Source organism: Euprymna scolopes, chromosome 27, assembly GCF_053919585.1.
Source record: "Euprymna scolopes isolate OS-2025 chromosome 27, ASM5391958v1, whole genome shotgun sequence".
NCBI lineage: Eukaryota > Metazoa > Mollusca > Cephalopoda > Sepiida > Sepiolidae > Euprymna > Euprymna scolopes.
Window position 1 is genome coordinate 1,066,021 of NC_136508.1, and position 25,510 is coordinate 1,091,530.

Here is a 25,510-nt window from a genome sequence, read left to right on the forward strand (position 1 = left end):
TGTTAAAAGTAAAGCATGGTGGAATCAGCACATATACCCATCAGATACAATTTGATCAAAAGGGTCCTTTATAAACATCATGATCTGTAAACGTCTAAGGATCTACATCGGAGGTACATCCACATCCACATGTCTTGTTGTTTAAATATATGATCACCAAGGACAACCTAGATCTTTCTTTTGGCAAGGAATATTAAATATTTATACAAAATCCATACAAATTAATTTTCTTGAGAAGACCTTCATGTCAGAACTTGTCAAAGTCTAGATATATCAACCACTACCAACCTAGCTTCACCTGCCTTGCCTAGTGTAATATGCCTTCAGAAATGACCATTAAGATATCCTCAATAGAACATGTTCATCTAAATTAATACTGGTAGTCAGAAAGATATTTAGCATATACAAGGTAGCAGACTATTGAAAGATTGATTAAAGAGTCAAAGATTTTAATGAAGAGCAGAAGTAAATTGATTAGCATTACAAGCGTATGCTGTATTTTCATGGATATCGGCATTATTACATAGCTAATGTGCTTCAACAAGTCATATCTTTTTTATTTTGGGGTCAAATTTTAAAAGAATTACATTGATGAGAAAAGAATAGAATAAGCATTTCAATGATGTTAATTTATTTTTCTTTTATGCGTTCAATGTTTTTATGCTCCAAATTAAAAATGAAAAACGGTAAAAAATGACAACAACAAAAAGGGAAACAGTTTTTTCAGTGTTTACATTTTATACATTACGTTTGGATACATATCCGTGGGGTTAAATTTGATTGGATATGGTTGAAATTTTACAGGCTATATAAACAATGAAGCCCATCTCTACTGATGTTCGATTTGTATTTTTACGACCACAGGAAGCAAAGTTACGACCGAGCAAAGTTGACAAAGAATATTTCAAAATTGATCAGATAAATCAGCATATATCATCCATTTTCATATAAATAATAGTTTTAGAATTATTTTCATATATAATATGTAAATATTTGATAATTGTTAATTGCACAGAATATTCTTTAAAATATTATCTTTTATAGAAATTCAAATCCGCTTACAGAAAAATGATCGCGAAGCGCGTCATGCACTCAGCTGACTAAAGTATTCTCTGAAAAATAGAAAACTGTCTTACTAGACTAGTCATTTTTTATTCTGAGTTCGTCAATTCAAAAAAATTATTTTAAAGTTTTTCAAATTTGATTTCCAAGCAATACTATTTTGTTGTTTTTAACGCTAGTAGTACACATGCATTATCTAAATAGAAATTGTGTTTTTTAGTGGTCAAAAAAAAAAAAGCAAACAAAAAAACAAATCTATCTATCTATATACCTATAAAAGTGAACGTGTGTGTGTGTGTACATTTCCCTACACAATAACTCAATTTTTACTCTACAGACTCGAAATTTGATATACAGGGTACTGAGATTTGGGAAAATCTATGTGATCGGTTTTCGGCCAGAAATTTGGCTGTTAAGGGGTCAAAGTTCAACGATTTGACATTTGAGAACTCTATCAAACTCCTCCGACAATTTTCGGTCTAAACACTTCAAATTTTAGATATTGGTTCCTTGGACATGGATCTAACTTAATAACTTGATTTGAGCCCAAAACAATAAATGTTAAGGGGTCATAATAGGGGTCAAAGTTTAAAAAATTACCGTTTTTTTTTTTCTTTTTTTTTGCTCAGCATATACCTGCAAACACCCGGGCAACGCCGGGCACCCATGCTAGTATATCTATAAAAGTGAACGTGTGTGTGTGAGTGTACATTTCCCTATGCAATAATTCTGTAAATTTTCAGTCTACAGACTCGAAATTTGATATACAGGGTACTGAGATTTGGGAAAATCTATGTGATCGGTTCTTGGCCAGAAATTTGGCTGTTAAGGGGTCAAAGTTCAACAATTTGACATTTGAGAACTCTACCAAACTTCCCCGACAATTTTCGGTCTAAACACTTCAAATTTTAGATAAAGGTTCCTTGGACATGGATCTAACTTAATAACTTGATTTGAGCCCCAAACAATAAATATTAAGGGGTCATAATAGGGGACAAAGTTAGAAAAAATTTACCTTCTTTTTTGTTTTTGCTTAGCATATACTTGCAAACAGCCGGGCAACGCCAGGCACCCATGATAGTATATCTATAAAAGTGAACGTGTCTGTGTATCTGTGTGTCTGTGTGTGTGTACATTTCCCTACGCAATAACTCTGTCAATTTTAAGTCTACAGACGCGAAATTTGATATACAGAGTACTGAGATTTGGGAAAATCTATGTGATCGGTTTTCGGCCAGAAATTTGGCTGTTAAGGGGTTAAAGTTCAACAATTTGACCTTTGAGAACTCTACCAAACTCCTCCAACAATTTTCGGTCTAAACACTTCAAATTTTAGATATAGGTTACTTGGACATGGATCTAACTTAATAATTTAATTTGAGCCCAAAACAATAAATGTTAAGTGGTCATAATAGGGGTCAAAGTTTAAAAAAATGACCGTTTTTTTTTTTTGCTCAACATACACCTCCAAACACCCGGGCAACGCCAGGCTGAAATGCTAGTATATAACAAATAAAAGGTACTTATGCATTTATGCTACTATGCTGAAATAATAACATTATTTAGAAATCCATTCTTAACATGGGGAGGGAAGGGTGTTTTTGTTAACTATTCTGTACTTTCACTTAACAATTAAATAAAAAAGATATCATGAAACCTGAATTTATTTTTAACTCATTGTTAAGACCATTTTTTTCGAATCTGTAAAACAAACCTGTTTTTTTTTTTAATTGAGGATATCTCAATAATAATAATAATAATAATAATTTACAAAATGCATCACAATGAAATTCTTTATTGAACCACCTAATAGGTGGTTCAATAAAGAATTTCATTGTGATGCATTTTGTAAATTTTTACCTTATTTACATCTTAATATTTTTCTTTAAAATGACTACCTTTAAACTTTTTCAGGTATGCTGAAAACGAATATTGCATTTAAATTTTCCATAAATAAGTAGCTTTCCGGATATTAAGCAATGTCATTTCTTACGTTATTGCTGGTGGCCATCAACTGGTGAATATATAGTTGTTGCTTATCAGGATTCCTGGTATCCTGGTACTATGAAAGTTACATCAAGGATTCATGTAGAGTACGATTTATGGTTGCATCGCAGAAAATAGGGGTATATTTTGTGCGGATTAACAAAATTAACAATTGGACTGGTCCCAAAATGCATAAATTCTGGTTGACTATGGGAATTTCCATCTTTTACAGAAATCTAAAATCTATATGAAAAATTTTCTTTGATTTATTTCTGAGATTAATTCATATCTACTCAATTTTATTTTTCTTCGAGGCAAGTAGTAAATACCGGCTATGAATGCTCTTTAGGCATTCAATGGCTACACCCAAGATTAAGCTCTTCTTTGGTGGGGAGTTCAGCAAAAAATACCTATTCTCAATAAAGCTTTATTTAAATACCACTATAATACTTAGTTTTGTTCATGAATAGACACCCACTGTATGATACCATGCGCCAGTTTAAAAAAATTGAAATTTGTACATCTTAATTTATAATTCATGGCTTATGGTAAAGAGATACATCAGATTTGACTGCATAATCAGAAAGAGCACACAATTTTACATAAGAGTGCCAAGTTTCATGAGAATAGCTTGAAAAATAAATAAATGGTGAAATGACCGAATTTCTTGAAATGTTGAGATCCGCAATTTAGCCCACTTTTTCTAAAAAAAAAAAATGTCCACGGAAAAGCCGAAATTTTGGCACTTAAAATCCTCATAACATTTGAACTACTGATGGTATTTGCATAATTCAAACGGTTTTAAGCATCTTTTACATAGCTCTTTTCATGCAAGTTGATAAAATAACAATTATCTAAAAAGAAAAAAATCAACTTGTAATGCTAGAGTGATGGGGATGATAATTTTTAGGTTCAATTCTTTCACCCAAATTCTTGAACACTGGTACCACAGAATATATTCTCCAGCTATTTTCAATCTTACAATGGTTTCTTAACATTATATTATATTTGTAGTTGATTTATGGCGGTTGAATTACTGGAATGCTTGCTGCCTCTGAGGAATAGTAGCTGCACAGTTCAAAGTAAACCACTGGGAGGAGTGGGGCTTGTTATAGAATTCCACGGCAGAACATGTACTTAGATACAAGAGACGAAGTTGAGTCCTGGGTTGAAAAAGAATGGTAGATGGAACAGAAGTACAAGGTGCTTTGAATAATTTTCCAGGCTTTTTTGTACAGGGATTCAAAATTGTTGTAGATTCTTGGAAATTCAGTATGTAATTGCTATACATCTTATGAGATCTTATGAAACTGACCAATTTTTATGATTTTAAGTTCAAATGAACAGTTACAGCAGGAATTGAAATACACTTAACTAAAGTTTGATTGCCACCGCTGGTGAATTTCAAAAATGCAATATAGATATGAGGACACTTTAAATGAATGATATGCAAAAAAATCCGTTTTGAAATTGGAAAAAATGCCACAGAAATGCTTTAGACTGCTTTTGGACCATTGTGCATGAATCAAGCATCAGTTTTTGAGTGGCATAAGAGATTCAAGAAAGAATTTGTGAGGGATAATGAGATGTGTGGGAGGAGTAAAGAAGTCAGAACATCAGAGTTGATTGAGTAAATAAAGAATTTTATGGATAAAGATTTTTGTGTGTCTATAGAGACAATAAGTGCATAGTTTGATGTCAGTGTGGGAACTGTACACACAATTATTCATGAAAAACTGAAGATGCAGAAGATTTGGGTGAAGTTTGCCCCAAGGGTGCTCAGAGAAGATCAGAAAGATGCTGTCATGAAAGTAAGATGATCAAGCTGATCAATTTGGATTCCACAGTTCTTGATGCTCTGGTGACCTATGATGAAAGTTGGATCCACTGTTATGAGCCAAAGACTAAATGACAGAGTTCTCAGTGGAAGCATGCTGGCTCTCCCAGATCCAAGAAGGGCAGACAGAGCAAATCCAACCAGAAACTTATGATCCCTTTTTTGGACAGCATGGGCATGATCTATATGCACTGGGTTCTCACTGGACAACAAGAAATACTGTTGAGGTTTTAAGGGAGTGAAGAGATTCTGCCAGAAAAGGCCAGAACTCTTTAAATCGGGTCAGTGGCATTTCCACCAGGATAATGAACCAGTCCACAACCCCATCATTATCACTATTTGATTAAGATGAGCATCGCAACAGTTCCTCACCCTTCCTATAGTCCAGACCTTCTTGCTCCCTGTGACTTTTGGTTATTTCCTAAGCTCAAGGAAAACTTTAGAGGAAATGAAAGAGGCTGCGACAAGAGTCATTGACACAGTCACACAAGAGGTGTTCCATAGAGCATTCAAGATATTTGTTGGAACGGTACAATAAGTGCATTGCAGCCAGAGAAGATTACTTTGAATCGGACTACATTTTCATGTGTTACTATTAATAAAAGTGAAAAAAGTCTGGAAATTTACTGAAGACATGTCGTAACTAACACTGTGTTGTAAAAGCACAAGTAGGCTTAATTATCTAATTCTAGACTATATCACCTAGTTAAATAGAATAGTGTTCCAAATATAAACTTCGAGTTTATACCAGTTTGTCAAAGTCCTTACAGTAGAGTGGGAGTTATCCAATTTTGCAAATTGGAAGATGACTGTGAGATACCATCTTGGATTTGTTAATAATTAACTGATGATAAAGTAATTTAATTGTATACATAATTTATCAAAAACCTTTGGTTTGATGCACAAACCACATTTCTAGGTCGAAAAGTAACTAAGATATCACAAATTTTTATCATTTAGCCATTAAGTATTGGAGATATCTTATTCTCTGTTCATGTTGTATTATTATCGTATGGAGAACTACAGCACACATGTCAGAAAATAAAGATAATGGGAAACAGTCTGTTAACACAAATTTATGTACACTTTGTGAAAAGGATGATTAGCAAGATAACACAAGAAAAATAATAAATCTAAAAAATTACAATTGTTCCATGAGTTGTTAGAATAAAAGAGAATTACAATTGCAATAATGGTTACACATCACTCAAAAAATTAATGGTTACACATCACTCAAAAAATAATGGTTACACATCACTCAAAAAAATAATGGTTACACATCACTCAAAAAAATAATGGTTACACATCACTCAAAAAATAATGGTTACACATCACTCAAAAAATAATGGTTACACATCACTCAAAAAATTAATGGTTACACATCACTCAAAAAATTAATGGTTACACATCACTCAAAAAATAATGGTTACACATCACTCAAAAAATAATGGTTACACATCACTCAAAAAATAATGGTTACACATCACTCAAAAAAATAATGGTTACACATCACTCAAAAAATAATGGTTACACATCACTCAAAAAATTAATGGTTACACATCACTCAAAAAAATAATGGTTACACATCACTCAAAAAAATAATGGTTACACATCACTCAAAAAATTAATGGTTACACATCACTCAAAAAATTAATGGTTACACATCACTCAAAAAAATAATGGTTACACATCACTCAAAAAAATAATGGTTACACATCACTCGAAAAAATAATGGTTACACATCACTCAAAAAATTAAAGTTGTTTGAATTGATTGAAAGTCGATTCGATCAGAAAAAAAAACACACAATATTGTCCAGTACTAAACAGCACTGGGAAGACATCCATGCACTTTAAAAGCTACATTAATAAAAGACAAAATCGTGTTTGTAGATTTACAACCATGCAAAGAAGAGTACGAAAGCGACCTCAAAATCAAATATTTCCAAAGAAGTTAACTTTATTAAATTCCTAGTAGCCATCTTGAACACATTCTAAAATAAATGCCCTTTTGGAAATTACTTTCTCGAATCCATTGAAAAATCTACCGTATTCATTTGTCGAGATGTTTTCTCCTTTCTTTATTCCATTTTTACCCCAACAAGGCACGGTGCCACTTAAATGTAGGGGGCTACTATCAGGGTCATAAGTTGCAGGGGTACTATGTAGGGAGTTGAGCAGCAAGATATCTGTTCACATTACACTTGAACTTCTGCATGTCAGTACAGTCGGGAAAGCAGGAACACAGAAAGGAATTCCAAAGTTTAACAGTTCTGGGAAGAAACTATTAAAATAGAAGGCTTTCTTACAACTAGAGATTTCTATTGTGTAGGGGTGGGATTTTGCTGATTGTTGAGTTTGTCGAGGGTATTTACATTGAGGAGGTACAAGGGCTTGTAGTTCGTCGGAGAACAGGTAGATGGATGCAACATTTCGTCGATGGGATAGAGACTGAAGCTTAGATGACAGTTCAGGACCTATCAGGTTGGCAACTCTTTTTTGAACCCTGCCCAAGAGCGAGAGACTAGTAGCAGATGCACCAACTCAAATGTGACAACAATACTCCATACTTGGGAGAATGGTGGCCTTCTAGAGGTACAGGATACTTTCAGGCATAAGTAACTTTATAGCATGGTAGAGAGAGACCACCTTCTTTGCAGCAGTCTTGGCAATGCTCTCAATGTATCTATTCCAAGTCATCTTCTCTGTGAATGGTAAGTTGAGGAGTTTGAAATAAGTATTTTTAGGTAATGTATCTTTAACCATAGCTATTGATGGTTGAGAAGGTTTCTTATAATTATTAAAAGAAATAAACTTAGTCTTGGCAGAATTGAATGTGACCATCCATTTTTGTTGCCATTCCACTCCAGATTGGCGGCCTTCCTCTAGTGTTTCTGCCATTTCATTTGATATGTGTTCATTTGTTTTCTCGTCGTGCCTTTTATAGAGCATGATAGCATCAGCAAATATACCTAAATATTAATATTTACACATCTATATAATTCTACCAATCTATATGTTTTGTAGCAAAGAATTGCCATTTATAGTTATGAAAATTTAAAAATGGATGCAAAGAAAATACTTACCTTTAATGATAACCTCAGTTAAAACTTGTGTTTTCTATTTTGGATTGGGCTGATTTTTAGAGTGTCCTTGAAGATATTGAATGCAACTTTTACTGTGATTTAGAGAATCTTAGCGTATGACCAGAAGTGAAGTGCTATACTGGAGGTGTAGCCATGCATCACAGGAGTAACCGTAGAATTCTGAGATGACCCTGTGACACACAGCAAGGGAAGAATGTATCACATAAAATGTCATAAAACTAAACATCCAATGGCCAATTTTGACGATGAAGATGAAAAAGGCAATGGTAATTCTGTATTCAAGATGTAAGAACTTGTTGATGGTGATTATTGTAGAAGGAAATGATTTGGGATGACAAAGAAGCTCTGTGTTAATGGATCCGGGAGAAGATCAATGTTTTTTTCATCCTTGGCAGCGCAAGTGCATCAAGTAGGGAACAACAGATGAGCACAAAAGCAGCCGACTCATGTTCTCAGCGCACTACTAAAAAGTGGTGGCTGAATCTGCAACAATAAAAAAAGAAACTTTGAGAAAAACATTTTAAAAGTTTCTAATTAAATTACTTTTATGCTTATTATAATGAAGATTTGGTGTGTGTGTAATAAAAATGATGTCAAAATTGACAATTACATAAATTTATCCCAACAAACAAAAAATTTCTATAAAACCTGCAATGGAAAGATTTTTTTTTCGTAATGAATTGTAATTTTATGATTTCATGTAAAACAAAATGAATTTGCATTATTTGGGCTAGTATCCTCATCTTGGGTGCAATAGTCATGTTTCGGTTAAGATCAAACCTTCTTCAGGTGAAGCTTTTTTTTTTTTTACAAAGAAGTCAGCATTTATCAAGGCTCAGATGCCACTCGAGGATAAGGGTTAAAGAGTGTATAGTAATCAATGGGACAATATCATAAGAATCATTAATAGTGTAAATTTGGTAAATTGGATTACTTAAGGGAAACAGCTCATCAAGAACTTGTTTACATTGGACTTGAAGAGCAGGAAAAGGGAAGAGAGTTCCACAGGTTTGCAGTTCTAAGAAAGAAGTTTTGTTCATGGAATCTACGTTTAGGTTGAAGCACGGATAAAGAGTGGACACAATTATTGATAGTGGTTTCAGCTAAACGAGTGTTTCTCGTGAATTTTTGGCGAGGGGAACCATAGTTGGAGTTCAGATGAGCACTTGCTATGAAAATAATAATAAAGCAAAGACACGCTTGCAAAGTCTCTTCTGTGCAAAAGAGGTTGCAGGGAAGAGAAAAGAACATCCCCCTACTAGGCTACAAAGTCTGTCAAGGCAGGATAAAGTTTTTCTAGCAGCTCCTGCCCAGATGTGGCAACAATACTTCATCTTTGGATGTACCTGGCTCTTATATAGGTAGAGAATTGCATCAGCAGGTAGATATCTACTGGATCAATAGAAGGATCCCACCATTTTACCAGCGACTTTGGCAACGGATTTGATGTATGTGTTCCATTTTAGATCAGGAGTAAAGGCCAGAAGCTTGTCAAAACATAGAGCCTTTCCAAGACAAGAGCCATTCATTTCAATTGATGCCAGATGGGCATCAGAGCGTTGATGATGTAAAGATAGAAGCTTGATTTTGGATGCATTAAAACTAACCAGCCACTTTTCCCCCCATTGTACTACATGCTCAAAATCAGAGGAGAGAGAATCAAAGAAAACTTGGTCATTTACGGCCTTTGATGTGCTACCATAGGTGTAGTGTCGTTAGCATAAATGTCCACACATGATCTAAGGATGTGATTTGGGATATCATTGATATAGATCAGGAAGAGAGTTGGACCCAGGATGAACCCCGTAGGGACTCCAGCATTAATACTATGAGCTTCCGATTTTTGCTCATCAACCACTACTCTTATCAACCTATCAGAGAGAAATGATTTAATAATTGAGAAGACATTTCCATCTATACCATAACTGGGGATCCTGTGAAGTAGACTTTTATGCTATAACTTTTCAAATGCCTTAGAGTAATTGCCCTAGAAAGGAAGCCTAAGTCAAGAGATTCACTAATCCTATGAAATATAACCATTAGCACATTTGCTGTAGATCTAGCAGAACGGAAACCATATTGCATGTCATTAAGAAGGTTATTTTTGCTGAGGTGGTTGATTACTTCTCTATTTAACACAGATTCCAGTAACTTACTCATGACGCACAGGAGACTTATTGGTCTGTACTGGGAGGGAGATGGCTTACACCTGAATTCTTAAGTACAGGGCATACTGATGAGATTTTCCAAAGTGTTGGGAAGCAATTCTCCTTAAGACAATGCTTAAACAGCATTGTAAGCATGGGAGCTAGTTCTGGTTGAAGCTTTTTCAGCACTATAATTGGAATGCCGTCAGGGCCAGTTGCTTTACTGGAATCAAGGTTTTTGATTAGCTTGGCAACATCACGCACAGATATTTGTATGTCACATAGCGTGTTTTATGATACAGGAAGAAATATGAAGGGGGGGCAGCAGTAGTGTGAGCAAGTGCTACCTGGAAGCATGTATAAGGTAAATTAGGGTCTTCTTTGGAGATATCCCTATGATATGGAAAGCCATCTTTAATATAGGCATATATTCTATGCCCATGGGGATCTTGGGAGTCAGATTTGGATGTCAAGTTAGAGTATCCTTTAATTACAAACTCTTCTAGGAAATAGTTGGTCCAATGCCAGTTTCACTTAGAAATAATAAGTCTGGTTTCATCTCGTGTAAATGGGTTTCAACCTCGGGAATGTTGGAACATAGACCCCCTGAACTTGGGAATCTATATTTTAAACTCAGGAATTGAAAACTAAACTGTGACCGGATTAGATTATTTTAATTCCATCAACCATGACAAGTCAGAAATGTTAATTCATATTATTCTTAGTTATTTTGTAGTAAGGATTGAACCTTCAGCTTCCACAAGACTGTCATTTAGAAAACTTTTTTAATATTAATTAGTCACCAATTAGATCAGAGGTCAGTAAGGGATAAAGGTTAATGAGGTCAGTCAGGGATAAAGGTTAATGAGATTGTTAGTTGGGTGATGAAAAATACTATAAAGAGAATCAAACCGTTACGATGTGATGGTGATTGACCTTATTTCATGACTTGATCGATTTTTCTTGACATTGTACACAGACAAGCCGACGACAAATTTCATAAGTAATCTTGGAGCATTCTTTCTGTAAAACGCTTTTCTTTTTTCTGCAAATGCACACCATCGTAAATCTAACACCATCTTGTCTTATTATTGGCCCTTCAACGTTACCACACTGCTGATGAGAACTTATTCGGACATAACCATGACGTATGCTGCACACAATTTTGAGAACTTGAACTTACATCGAATATCACATAACTATTATTACTACTAGCTACTTTTAGAAAAAGTCTGAGGTGATGTGCCCAGAAAATGTTCTAATTATATCAGTAACAGCAAGAAGTTAAAAGCCATACTGAATTTTTAACTTAGACAAGATGTGTTAAATCTGTGAAAGGAAATACTCCAACATCAGAAAATAATTTTTTTTTGTTCTGGAGTCAACGGAAAAAATTTCAAGTCATTCTTTATCATCAGGTTTTGAAATCTAAATCAACTCAAAAATAAACAAAAAACACCAACAAAAGGTTTGTTGATTTTTGTCTTTTTATAGTTTAATCAAGACCATGCTTACTCGTTTTTTTCTCTCCCTAAGTGAGGAATTATCTTCCAGTAAGAAAAATTACAGATATGTGGAAAAAATTCTTTTTTTTAAATATATACAAAAAAGGCTGTAATGATGAAAAATGGATCAATTTAAAATTTCTATGTCGAAAATTATTAAGCATCAACAAAAACAGCTTCGAGAAATTTCAAGAAAGATGATTGGAGCAAATGAAAAGATTTGAATAAATGTTTCTTCATACCCAACAAGAATAAAAAAAAAATACACGAGAATATATCAAATAGGAGTCAAAATATTAATTATTGAAAGTGCATTTTATTTAGAGCGCTATTGATAATTTTAATCACAACCATGAAAATGAAATAACATTTAATTCCAGATATAAAGATCTTTAAAACATGGACTATGTGAATCAGACAGATTTTAAAAAAGAAAACTGTGTATAATTGAACATAATTGAACTCGTCAATTATTGTAAAACAACAGCAACCTCACATAAGTTGAAGCAGTACAATTATTTACTAAATTGTCTTAAAATCTCTCCTTTTCATAAAAGGTGAAAATTTATTAAATTTTCTCACAATGACAAAAAGGTGAAGGCAACACTACTTTCAGTCACAAACAAACACTGATTATCTTACAGGTTTAATTTTGTACATGGTTTAATATCAAATATGGATGCTGAAATCAGAATAAACTTTTTATTAAATTCGAAAATGAAAAATGTTTGTGTAAGTGATTACTCCACGGTATTGAACAATACACTAAAGTATTATAACTGCTATCTGTCTAGTCCCCAATCCACTAAACTCAATGCAGGAAAATGTTTTTAAAAGGTGGATTTAAGTGATGCTTATTTACAAATACCTGTCGATAAGAAGTACTAAAAGCTATTTTGTAAAGATACCCACAAGTGTTTTTACAAATTCAAATGATTACCATTTGGGTTACGGTTGCACCAGCCATTTTTCAACAAGTAATAGACATTACTCAGTGGACTGGAATTTCTGATAGTCTACTTAATAACATTCTAATAATCAGTAAAAGTAACAAACAACACGAGTCACATGTGCACAAAGTATTAAAGAGAATCCAGGACTATGGATTGAAATTCTAGGTGAGAAATGCGATATTTTTATAGAAAAAAAATAAAATATCTTGAACAAATTATAGCCAAAGATAGTAGAATACCAGACCCACAGTGAATAAGTGTGATAAAAAAATATGTTGGCTCCAGAAATCCTTTTATGCTATAAAATTTTCTTGGTTTAGCAAATTGTTACAGTATATTTATTCCAAAGGTGAATAATTTGCAAGTGCCTTTTAATGAGCTATTTTTTAAATCTTTAATTAGCCTGTAGTGATATGCAGATTCAGTATAATTTGCATATAGGCAGATAGCTCATATTTATAAACTGACACCAACTAGAACAGGTGAGTTGTTGAACGCTTGCTTAGCGTTATACACAACATATCAATGGCATCACCAATAGGATACTCTCTGGTCCTTGAAGACCCAGAATACACAGATACATGGATTTGTTGCAACAGCAAAAACCGAGGAGGGGAAAATGAAATCACCAATTTGTTTATGGCTAACGCTGGTTGTGAAGCAATTATGAAGGTTGCTACAATGGTTTACCCTCGAGAACTAGAAGAAATGACTTTCGAAGAAATAAGTCGGGTTGTCAAGGGAAACATGAGGCCAAAGAAAAGACTGGTGATTGCAGAAAGGACCAATTTTATGGCAATGAAGCAGGAAGTGTATGAACCGATAGTAAACTATTTACACCGGTTAAGAAGTGCGAGTAAATACTGTGAATTTGAAAAACTAGGAACAGAAGAACAGACAACAGAAGAAGAGTTAATCCAACTAAGATTAATTGAAGGTATGCATACATAGATATAAACTAATGGAACAGTTACAACTTACAAACATGCCCTTGAATATGTGTCTAGAATTTATACAACAGCAGGAATTGTACATACTGTGGAAAAATTCATTAAATGAAAAAAAAAAAAAAAAATGCCCAGCGTTTGGAAAAACATGTTCAAAGTGTTTAAAAAAGAATCACTTCAAAGAAGTATGTAAAATAAAAAATGTGGAAAGAATAGAGGATGAAAATAGACAAATTGTTAATGTAAAGAAGGATAATACACAAAATACTGGATCTAAGAACAAATGAAAATCAACAATTGTGTTATTGAAATGCAAATAGACACTGGCAGTGAAGTGACTATAATACCTAGAAATTTGCAGGAATAACTAGAAAACCGTTTTTAAAAAAAAGCAACATACAATTATGTCAATCTGATGGCTTGATTATAGCAATTGTGGGTTACTTTGAAGGTTCAATAGAACTAAAAGAAAAATATGAAGTAGTACCCATTATAGTCACAAATTGCCGAAAAATGCATGGACTATTGGGGAAGGATGTATTAAAAATAAATTCAACAAAGTTTAATGAGTTAGAAATGGAAAAAACAGGAAAATTAAAAAGTTATAAAACTAGCCTGAAATTAAAAGAAAATGTCCCCCCCCCTTCTACTATGAAGCGAAAAAAGTATCAGTGCATTTATTATCGTTAATAGTGGCTAAGTTGCGAAAGTTAATAAAGGAAGACTTATTAGAACCTACCCCTCCAGGAGGAAGTAAATGGGCATCACCCATTGTGGTATTAAAAAAAAAGACGATGACCTGAGAATTTGTGGAGATTATAAAATAGAGGTGAACCATAAAGTTTGCACCGACTTGTACCCTATTCTGAATGTGGAAGTAGCTTTACATAAACTTGCCGGAATGAAAGTATTTTCGAAGATAGACCTAAAATCAGCTTACCACCAAATACCTATAGATGAAAATTTTAAAGAAGTGATGACCATAAACACCTGTCAAGGTGGAAAATATGCTGTATGGCATAAAAGCGGCAAGTGCAATTTTTCAAAAAGCTATTGAAAAAGTAATAGGAAATGTTGAAAATACTATCTTTTATCAAGATGATATATGTGTTGGAGATTTAAATGAAGATGATTTAAACTGAAAATATACTGAACCGGCTAAGAGATGCTGGTATGACAATAAATACAAAAAAGGGTGTAATCATGAAATATCATTTTTGGGTACTCAATATCAAAGGAAAGAATCTCTTTAGATAAAGTACTAATAGAGAAAATTCTAAAAGTGGCTAAACCAAAAAATAAAAAAGAGTTGGAGTCCGTCTTAGGTTTGGTAAATTTTTATAGAAAATGTATACCAAAATATAATGAGTTGACAGAACCATTTGTGAAGTTAAGTTCATTTGGTAAGAACATCTTTGAAAAATTTGAGTAGAGAGCCTTTGATAATTGATCATTAAAACAGATTCTGGCGAAAAAAGCCAATAGTACAAATTTTTGACCCTAAGAAGGACATAACTCTAACTACTGATGCTAGTGAGCATTCCGTATCCGGTATTTTGTCACGAGATGGTCATCCCGTAATGTACTTATCAGGAGATTAACAACGACTGAACACAATTATTCTAATATAGAAAGGGAGGCACTAGCCATAGTGTGGAAAACAGAGCAAGACAGTTCTTGATGGGAAAAAAAATTCTTGTTGAAAAGTGATCACAGACCACTGGAATTTATTTTCAACCCAAGAAAAGAACTACCAAAAGTTACAATGTCTAGAATATTACGTTGGCCTATCAGACTGATGGCATTCAACTTTGACATTGAGTATGTTAAAGGGAATACGATACCGCACATTGATGTCTTATCTAGATTGAGGGTTTATAGAGAGGATAAGAACAAAAACGACGAGGAATTTGAAGACACATTCCTGCACCTTGTAGAAACCTATGTAATATCTGTAGATAAAATGGCTATTGAAACTACAAATGATCCAGTGTTAAGCAAAGGATAAAAGAGAATCGTTGGGGAAATTGTTCAATGGCTGAAAGACCACTCAAAGAAATAAGACATAAACTGACAATAAAAAATGGGGCAATATGCAATTTGAGGATGCTGATTTGCATGAATGGCTAAGAAAAATAGGATGCAGACCTTACAAGACCCCTCCTTACCATCCTAAAAGTAATGGAATAGCGGAAAGGATGATCCAGACGGTAAATAAGGGCATAAAAACATGCTTGCAACAGAAGGAGAAAATCGATGCTTTCCTACCAAGACTATTACTAAGTTATAGAACAATTCTACAAGCAGGCAGGCCAGAAAGTCCATCTGCCTTAATGGGCAGACAATTAAGATCACCTTTGACTATGTTATATGCCACAAATCAAAAAATGTGGTACAAAAGAAATAGGAATACAGAAGCCGAGACAGCAGAATTTATTATGCAGAAACGACATAATACTGTAATATTAAATAAAGAAAATGGGAATAGTGTTCTAGCTCATGCTGACCAAATAAGATCCCAAGGAGAACAATCGGATGAGGAAATGCCTTCAGAGCTGCCCACTATTGATATAACAGAAGAGTTAATGCTGAATAAGACTGTGTAGGAAGAAGTAGAGAGGAACGAGTTAGAAGAGGAAGAAGTAGAATGGGACAAGTCAGAAGAAGAAGATCAGAATATGCAGGGGGAACAGTTCATGATAGATCCAGATCTCCAAGGAAAAGGAGAGAGATAAAGGAAGATGTTCAGGAGGGTACAAGAAGAAGTAGAAGTACTTGCAGCATAAAGCCCCTACGTTATAGAGAGATGTATTGATATGCAAATTAAGTATAATTTAGATATGTGCAAATAGCTCATATTAATAAACTGACACCAACTAGAACAGGTGGGTTGTTGAAGGCTTGCTTAGTGTTATACACAACATATCAGAGCCTTTTAATGAGCTATTTTTTTGTCATGAGCCATTTAATAGGCTATTTTTTATTTTTAATGAGAATTTTAATGGGCTATTTTTAATTTTTAATGAATCTTTTAATGAGCTATTAAAAAAGAAAAAGATTAGATCTGGACACCAGAATGCCAAGACATATTTGAAAAAAATAAAAACTATCTTGAAATGAGAATTATTTTTGATACATTACAATCCAGATCTCAAAATCATTGTAGCTACTGATAATAGCTTGTATGGCAGTGGAACCTGCATATTACACAAAGTGTAATATGCAGGTTCCACGTGTCTCATTCATTAGAAAAAGGTTGCAAATTAATGAAACGTAGGTTATTTTTGCGGTCAAATTTCATTGATTTGTTTGTAGAAGGCATTTTGTGCTGCTGACCATAAGCCACTGCTAATGATCTAGGAGTTAAAAGGCAGATTATCAATGTATACTGCAAACAGATTGAGACAATTTTCCTGACAATCATAAAATCATTACACAGACTATCATGTTCCTGACTTGCCTACCAAATTGTGAGCCTCACTTCTAAATCTATTCCTGACTACAAAACCTAAGTGTTGTATAACCAATGCCATATTTTAGAACGCCGATCACCTTTTAATATTGGTAGACACCACTATAAACTCCCAACTTCAAGATAAGGAGCCACTGCTTAAAAGGATAAGATACTTTTAAAAAAAGCTGATTGGAAAGCCATCAAAGATGCCCTATGGTATAATATCTTTATCCTTCCAAAAAGTGTGCAAATAAGGCAAGTGAATGGCTCAAAGCAAGTATGAAATAACTGTAGTAATTGAGTCGCAGAAGTTAAGAACTTGCGATTTCTGGAAAATTTATGATAGCATGGTGAATAATGGGCAACCGACTATCCAACAACCATGAGGTAATTTGCATGGCAACTGAAAAGACTGAATTGCTTGCCCGGCAGTTTGCCTCTAACTCCACTTTATATCCATGAAACCACTCACTCTCAAATTTCCCTTTGCGGACACACTGAACAATTTCGAAATCACCCCTTCTCATATCTGTGACATAACAAACCTAGACATCTCCAAAGCATGTAAATTTGACCTCATCGCTGTTATACTTTTAAAGAAATGCTTTGCTGAGCTAGCCCATGTTCTCTCCAAACTCTACAATAAATGCCTTGTCAAATTTTGCTTCTTTGATAGCTGTAAAATTGCCTTTGTGGTACCAATATTCAAAAATTCTGGTAAAAGAACTGATCTGGTCAATTATTGCCTTCCCTCTCTTTGCTAAAGTCTTTGAATCATTAATCAATCTGCTAGTTCACCATCTTGCAAATGCTAGACTTCTTTCTGACCTACTGTATGAATTTAGGCAAACATATATTTTAACAGTCATCTCTGACCGCATTTACCATGCACTGGATAAGGTAGAAGAAGCTAAGAAGGTCTAACATGAAAGTCTTCTCATGAAAATTAAATCACGGTATTACCAGATGACTATCAAATATAATCAGGTCCGAGTTCGCTAAGAAAAATCCAGGTTGTCCTCAATGGCCATACATCCCAGCAGCATGTGATATTCATGAACAATTCTTCTGGTAAAATTGTGTCTGATATGGGGATATTTGCTGATGACACCACACTCTATAACAGACACGAGGGGGGAAAAATCATGCAAACATATCCAAGGCAATGGCTAAAATTTCAGTCTGCAGTGGAACTGACACGAAAATGACATTGAATGCAATATGGTTCAGTTGGACTTGAGTTCGAGTTAAATTGAAAAAGGATAAACTAAGGCTGTAAATAAAAAGAAAAATTGGTAGGATAAGAATAACATGAAAATTTTAAATTCCAGTCAATATTTTTTATAGTCAATATTTTTTATAGTCAATGTCTAAACATGTTTGCATATGTATAATCACATGTCTAAACATGTTTGCATATGTATAATCACATGTCTAAACATGTTTGCATATGTATAATCACATGTCTAAACATGTTTGCATATGTATAATCACATGTCTAAACATGTTTGCATATGTATAATCACTCAAATCTACATCTTGATTAGCTATCTATCGCAGCAGTTTCTGAGACAATTCGGAAATAAAACCCATGGAGCTGTATATAGCATAGTAGCAAGTCAAGGTGAATGCAACATTCAACTTCACTGGTTTTATTTCCTAGTTGCTCCCAAAACCGCTAGTATAGATGGCTGATCAACATATAATTGCATATAGAACAAAACATTATGTCTTTTGTATAATTTATTTAAAAATAAACAAAAATCTTGTTGATTTTCTCTTCATGATCTTTTAATATTTAAAATCTGATAATGTTTGCTTTAGAAAGTTTTACCTGAATACACAAGCAATTCTTCATTGAAACTTTTGTCTTTACGAATTTAAAGGAAAATTCGAATGCTTATCGCAAGAAAGCTATGATTATTTGCTTCTTTATATTGACTGAGAAGATGAACATTAAAACTGAATGATGCTGTCTTTCAGAAAAAAATAAAGAAATAAAAGTTTTCCAAACAATAATCTAAAGTTAGTATAAACATTCAGGAAAATATTAAACGAAAAGTAGAAAAACGTGATACGTAAATGATGGGACCAGGAAAACGGGAATTATTGATAAAGAGAGAACATCTTATTGCTTGAAAAGCATAAAAATGATAATAGTGGATCTGTTTGATTTTTATTGGTTTCAAAGATGAATAAGAAAATAAAAATGGATGTGGAAAAATGAATGAATTTGAACGAAATGAATTCTGAAACCATGAACAAAGTAAATATTATCAAAATTCTAAGTAAAACCGTATAGAAAAAATACTTGCATTAAAGAGAGAGAGAGAGAGAGAGAGAGGGAGAGAGAGAGAGAGAGAGAAGAAAAATAAAATAAAAATTAAGGGATTACAGAATGGTAAAGGAGAGACTAATTCTTGATTATACGTCTATCCACTTTAAACGTTTAAAAACAAAATAATTTTTCATCATTTTTTTTCTACAACTTCCAAAATTTCAAGGACATTGTAAACACGATTTCATTCAAAGTAAAGAAATAATTATTTTGCCTTCTCTTCAAAAGAAATATCTTACAGAAAAGTCTCTATGTAAGTAAAATAATGTCCCTCATTCTGATTCTTTACAACTGCAAATTTTTGTCTCATTTTAGCAGCAATCCTTCAGCTATTAAAATCAATCATTTGTGCATCATTATTGAAAAATGGACCCTAACAATTGATATTGATATATATATATATATATATATATATATATATATATAATTGAGAGAGAGATATATATATATATAGAGAGAGAGAGATAGAGAGAGAGAGAGAGAGAGAGAGAGAGAGAGAGAGTTAAATAGTTTGTGCTTTATGACTGGACAAAGACGGGAACATTAACAGGAACAGTTGATCATGTCAACAGCTGGACTGGTGAGATTGGTAAACAGCTGGATGAAGTCGTATTATGAGTTATAATGCGGCAGCTGGACATGTCAACAGCTGGACTAATGTAGTTAGTCAAACGATGATGTCTTGCTGTCAGACAAAAAAAAAATAATAATCAGGTCAGTAATTTAATACAGAAAAGGGGAAAGGGTAGGGGAGCAGAAATTAGCTGATACCTGAACAGATACCACAGGCTGTGTAGCTGGTCTGAAGGCAACTTTTCTCTTCAATGACTACTGAATTCATGTTTTTAAAGATTATTAACTCTAGATAGTTTCAAAAATCGATTAAGATCCATTTTTTATTTCAAGCAAGAATGTGGAAATCTTTTTCTTTTCCAACACTTCAACCACTAAGCATCAGTTTGATCTTGGTAACATCCATTGACGGATCTTTATTTCCATAGCATTTTTCCATGTCTCATTATTAGGCGAGCACTAAATCATCAGTATAAAGCATCTCGTTTGAACAACCTAGACAAAATCCCTGATCAACATTTGTAAGTAATGTACACAGTCAAAATCTCTGATATATTTCCGTTTTAACACTAAAGTTAACATAAAAATGTGCTGTTAGTTCTAATACAACCATGAGAACTTTTTTTAGTTGAACAACTTGAATCATTTGTTTGCTATTAATTTATATAAAATATCTTGTGGCATTTTGTCAAAACTTTTCTCCAGATCCACAAAAAAGAAAATATAAATTCTTCTTACCAAGATATTTTTCTTGTATTTGTCTCACGATAAATAGTGAGTGACTAGTGATACTTTGCTCATAAAACTAAATTGCATTTCATCTATGCTTCTAACTTGCTGCACAATATTCTCTCAACCATGTTCAGGACGTGATATATCACTTTTAAATCTCTGCAATTAACTCTATCTAGATCTCTACCTTTAATCTTGTAACAATATTGTTTACACATCCTGAATACTTCATTCTCCTGATCGTTCCTCTGTATCTAGAACAGCAATCAAGAAAGCCAAACTTGGTCAGCTTGCACCTTGGCTTTCTTTATTGCTGTTCTTGCGTCCTCTTTGCTCCCGATATCCTTAGTCACTCTTGCTTTCTTTTGATACATTTCTTTTTCCTTATTAACAGATAACCTACTTGTCTTTGTTGTTTCAAATTCCAACAGTGATCCCTTTTCTCAAAATGTGTAATTGCAACCAACATGCACAGGGAAAACCCAAATTATAAGATTCTCCTTTTGTATTCTAATCACTAAATCTGCCATTAACCCCAACATCAAAACTACCACAGGTTTCCAACATTCAAATCTGCCACAGCTGTCGTTTGCGGGACACTGCTGTCCGAACTTTCACTTTCTGGTTACCACTTGACGCGTCTTCTCTCCACTCCAAAACGAACTTCTGCAACTTTAGCTTTTCTCTCCCCGAATCCGACTTTTCTCTTCTACAAATACAACTTCTCTGCTCGCAATCTAACTTCAGAATGCCCTCCTTCCCCAAATCACTCCTCTTTTATCTCCAATCAGGAGCATCTCATTTGCATACCTCGTGGTCACCCTGTAGGCATATAAAGAAACAGGGCAGCCATTTTTGTTTCTTTCTTCTTCATTATGAACACGAGGTAAGCCACACAAAAACGCGGTCGGTCGTTCTTGTTTCTTTTTTCTTCATTTACACCACAACAGCAAAAACCTCCTTCTCACCAACCTTACTCGATGCCATCACAAAACCCATCTTCGCATCCTCACTCAAACCGCGTTGTGATGCATAAAGAAATATAACTGTGAAAATTTTCTTACCATCCATCAATATTACCATCCATCAATATTACCATCCATCAATATTACCATCAATCAATATTACCATCCATCAATATTACCATCCATCAATATTACCATCAATATTACCATCCATCAATATGTCCATCAATATTACCATCAATCAATATTACCATCAATCAATATTACCATCAATATTACCATCCATCAATATTATCATCCATCAATATTACCATCAATCAATATTACCATCACTATTACCATCCATCAATATTACCATCAATCAATATTACCATCCATCAATATTACCATCAATATTACCATCCATCAATATTATCATCTATCAATATTACCATCCATCAATATTACCATCAATATTACCATTGTTAAGAGAAACATTTTCACACCCTTCATATATATCAATTAAGCAGACACCCCTTCCCACACCCAATCCTTAGCAGACGGAGTCAAAATGAGGCTGGCCGAGCGACCTAGATTTCTACACCCACGCAATGACCTTCAACTGTCGCCAACAAGAAAAACGCGGGAGAATCAAGGCAGTTCGACGAAGGCGGTGGACACGGAAACATGTGTGGGGGCATTCTGCTCGAAAAATGGAAACACCGCGGTTGATTCGCATGGTGAAAAAAAAAAAAAAGAAAAACATCTCGTCGACTCGTATCGTGCCACAAAGGAACAATATATACCCACCTTGGCACTAATCGATTGGAATTCACGCCGTGCTGATAAGGAATAACATATATCCACCTTAGCATAAATGGATTGGAATTTTCGAGAATTGATCCTTCAAACCAGCACCTCATAAAAGGGAAAGAAGCTTCGGGTGAATTGAACGTCGACTCAACAAAAGAAGTTAAGTAACTCTTTCTAAATTGTTTTTGCTCGATCAATTATGTGAACTGTTGAATGCCCCATGAAAAAAAGGGAAAAAGAAAAAGAAAAAAAATGGGGAAAAGAAAAGCAACCCTCGAACTAAGGTTTTTTTCCTAAATGCTGAATCCCCCCCCCCCGTTGATCGGCCCATAAGTAACATATCATTGACTATAAAAAAAGAAAAAAAGGAAGAAGAAAAAAAAAAAGGGGGAAAGAAAAGAAAATAAAAAAATAGAGGAAAGAGGGAAAAACTATTTCTATATCTTGAGACTTTCAGTGTGACCCCCCCCTCTCTGAGTATCACTCATATCTCGTTGATTCTCATCGAAGAGAACAAAAAGAACCTTCCTAAGACAATCGAAATATCACTCACCCCCCCTCTCCTTGTCCCAAATCATTGTCTGCATGTATATATTCTTTTATTTTTTTTTTCATGTTATTTCAGTTATGATTTCAGTTGCATGTTCTGTTTTTGTAGTTACATTTTACCCGGTTCAATTTGTTTAAATAAATTGTTGATTTAATAACTCTCATACCCGTGTCGACTTGTGTCTCTTTTGTTTGCCTTACATTGCCGCCCGTGAATACCTCGAGTATATTCCACGACGATTCTGGTCTGAACCTGGACACTACCATAGAGACCGCATAATTTGCAGTCGGTACCCGTCAAACTTTTCTTTTTCTTAAAACGCGTGCCCGGCCTTGGGATTTTCTCTGAGAACTCCAACCTTGGTACCGTACAGGGAGGTTCTCGTCAAGAAACAGGCTCGTGGTACCGTCACATGGGGGCTCTCCGGAGATCAGTTATACACCAAGCAAGTGTAATTTCCTTGCTTGAATAAAAAAAAAAAAAAATCCTCGTGAACGTACTTGTGCATTATACACGGACGGTAAGGCAAAATGACGGACACTGACGAATTCCTTAAAAATCCATCCCCAGATAAATTATATAGATTAAAAAAAGATGATCTAATAGTAATAGGAAAGAAATTAGACCTAGAGGTTAGGGGAGCTATGAGGAAAAGCCAGTTAATGAGAATAATAGCTGAGCACATGGTAGACAATGACCGCTTCAATGAAGAAGTGCTGGAAGATTTACCGGCAGAGAAAACGACCATGACTCCTGATCAGGTCGAACTAGAGAAAGCCAGAATAATGGCGAAAGCCGAGGTAGAAAAAGCTCGAATCGAGCAAGAGATTAGGATGAGCGAATTAAGTATAGCTCACCAGCCACAGCAAGTCAGACAAAACAGATTCGACATAACTAAACAAGTGCGATTGGTCCCAAAATTTGTAGAAAAGGAGGCGGACGATTACTTTGCGCACTTCGAGAGAACCGCCCTAAATATGGGCTGGCCACAAGAGTGTTGGGCAATGCTGTTACAAACGGCATTAAGCGGTAAGGCCCAAAAGACATATGCGGCACTTCCAGCGGAAGACTGTGCCGATTACGAGGTAGTAAAAGAAGCAATTCTTAAAAGTTATGAACTCGTCCCACAAGCTTATCAACAGAAGTTCAGAAACTCAAAGAAAAGCGAGGGACAAACCTACGTAGAGTTCGTTAAACTCAAAGAGAATTATTTTGATCGGTGGTGCAATGCCAAAAACATAGAGGGTAACTTCAACAAATTGAAACAACTCATGTTAATTGAGGAATTTCAAAACTGCATACCCGATGACATGAGGATACACCTGACCGACAAAAAGGCTGAAACAGCAATCGATATAGCCACGGCAGCCGACGAATACATATTGACTCACAAGAGATGCAGGGCAAAACTACAGGGACCCATGCAGTCACAGGTCAGGGAACATTGTGCAGTAAAAACACTGTACGAAAATCCACGAGTACCCATCAGAAATCCCCTCAACACAACCAACCGACCAGTACTGGGACGGGAAGCGAGACCTATAGTATGCTTCAACTGTGGGAAGCCAGGTCATGTAGCTGCGAAGTGTCAGGCGAAACGATTCACGGAGATGAATCGGAATACCCCAGCCAAACCACAAAGGGCGATATCTCAGGGAATAGATGAAACGTACGAACCCTTCATATCGAAAGGATATATCGCGCGAGATAAGGAAGGTCAAGGGGAACCCATTAACATTCTCAGGGACACGGGAGCATCCCAATCCCTAGTGAAAAGAGGATGCATGCCTAAAGAAGCGACAAGAGCCGCAGGTAGAGCGACCACGATAAGGGGCATAGGAAACAGACCCATAACGATTCCACTATTTAAAGTCCACTTAGTGTCGGATTGGGGTTCAGGAGAAATAACTGTAGGCGTAATTGATGAATTACCGATGACAGGGGTAGCCATGATACTAGGAAATGACATCGCGAAATATCAAGACGGGAAACCCATAGGGGTGACCACAAGAAGTAGAGCGATAGAGAGGGAAAATGTAGAAGACAAGCCGTCAGGGGAAAAGCAATCGAGACCGGTGGTAACACCCCAACCTTGTTTACCCGTGCCACGACAAGTGCTGATCAAGGAGCAACAGAATGACGGCGACCTAAAACCCTTATTCTGTCGGGTTGGAGAAGAATATCCTAACAAATCAAAAAGTCAATATTTCCTCAATAGGGGCGTACTAATGAGGAAATGGAATGCCCCCAAGACAAAGGGAGAGTCGGGAGATACTGTGCGGGAACAAGTAATGGTACCCGACATGTATCGAGAGGATATCATGAAAGTGGCACATGAGATACCACTGGCGGGCCACCTAGGTGTCAACAAGACCCTAGAAAAGTTGACCAGACATTTCTACTGGCCAGGAATCGTGGGAGATGTCAAAACATTCTGTAGAACTTGTGGGACATGCCAAAAGACTGGAAAACCCGACCAGAATATTCCCCCGGCCCCACTCCAACCTATACTGGCAGTGGAAGAACCGTTTAGTAGGGTAATAGTGGACTGTGTAGGACCGCT

At 35.1% G+C, this 25,510-nt stretch overlaps 1 protein-coding gene across 5 annotated transcripts in view; it reads right to left on the minus strand.

Moving 5' to 3' along the window:
• Nucleotides 1–25,510, minus strand: part of LOC145248787 (kin of IRRE-like protein 1) — a 2,909,730-nt gene that overhangs the window by 727,860 nt on the left and 2,156,360 nt on the right. For all 5 annotated transcript variants that reach the window (XM_080110422.1, XM_080110421.1, XM_080110425.1 and 2 more), the window contains one exon: nt 7,971–8,474. The gene's annotated coding sequence lies outside the window, so the exon portion shown is untranslated. The remainder of the gene's footprint in view (nt 1–7,970; nt 8,475–25,510) is intronic.